Raw genomic sequence first — 1,338 nt, forward strand, 5'->3', positions numbered from 1 at the left:
AGCTATAGTAGTAGTTTGGATTATAAATTTATCTTTGGTACTCTACGACGGTATCAAATTTTGGCGCCCGTTGTCTTAGGAGACAATTGTTTAAATTTTTAGTTGTTTTTATCTTAGTCTTTTTCTTAGTTTAAGGGACATCTGTTCCTTAAACTATTCTCATATTCTACTTGTAGTTTCCTCTTATGCGCAGGTCACAAGGTGGTGAATTACAACCATTAGATCCTGAGATCGAAAGGACTTTGCGTGAGTTGAGACGATCATCTAGATTATTGCCGACAGAGGAAGAGCTGAGTACTCTGTCCAGTTACTACGACAACGAGCTATTTGAGGAGGATCCACCTTCGTCTCCTATTTTTACTTCTTCAGCTGAGACCGCCACATCTCCAGACATGGCTGAAGAGGCAAGTATAGGCAGTCACTTCGTGCCGAAAGCTGAGAATCTCCATAAGGGATTTGCATTGCCAGCCGGGACGGAGAGAAAATTCGAAGCAAAACCGTCCTACATCAACTTGGTTAAGAGAAACCAATTTGGGGGAGCAGCAAATGAAGATGCAGCTAAGAATATGGAGATATTCATTGACTATTGTTGTTCCATACCCCCACCAGCAGGTGTGACCCAGGACCAGATCAAAGAGACAATGTTCATATTCTCACTTCGTGATGCTGCTAGGGAGTGGTACCGAGATCTGGATCGAGCTGCCAATGGGATTACTGATTGGAATTCGCCGGCCATAGCGTTCTATAAGAAATATTTCTCTGCCTCGAAGACTAATGCAATTAGGGCTCAGATCACATGTTTTAAACAGGGATCTGATGAAAACTTTCATGAGGCATGGGTCCGTTTCAAGAAGATGGTGCGATCTATTCCGCATCATGGGTTCGAACAATGGTCCCTGTGTAATCAGTTCTACAATGGGCTTTATGACGATCAGAGAGCTATCCTGGATGCTGCGACTAATGGCAGATTCCAGGAGAATGTTGGAGAGACAAAGGGATGGAAGATTATTGAAGATGTGGCCATCCATAAAGCTGAGCATGGGAATTCCAGAGGAAATCGAGAAAGATCACCAATCACCTCATCGTAGTCTGCAATAGAGACCCTTACTGCGAGGTTCGACAAGTTCGATTTTGGGGGATCCTCAAAAGGCGGGATATATAAGGTTAACACAGTTTCAGACGGTCCCTTTACATGCAAAAGATATGGAGGAGAGGGACATGTTTCGGAATTTTGTACCAGTTCGAATGAAATATTTGCTGCCTTTCAACATTATAGGCAGACTGGTACTTACCCCGATCCCTCCAATATCCACCCTAATTTGAGGTGGACTAACCAAA

At 43.4% G+C, this 1,338-nt stretch overlaps 1 non-coding gene across 1 annotated transcript; it reads right to left on the reverse strand.

The window, feature by feature from the left end:
- Positions 1 to 776: 776 nt before the first annotated feature.
- On the reverse strand, positions 777 to 883 carry LOC141636274 (small nucleolar RNA R71). Its single transcript, XR_012540896.1, has one exon. It is a non-coding gene; the product is annotated as a small nucleolar RNA R71 (small nucleolar RNA).
- Positions 884 to 1,338: the final 455 nt, after the last annotated feature.

Source organism: Silene latifolia, chromosome Y (genome assembly GCF_048544455.1).
Source record: "Silene latifolia isolate original U9 population chromosome Y, ASM4854445v1, whole genome shotgun sequence".
Taxonomy (NCBI): Eukaryota; Viridiplantae; Streptophyta; class Magnoliopsida; order Caryophyllales; family Caryophyllaceae; genus Silene; species Silene latifolia.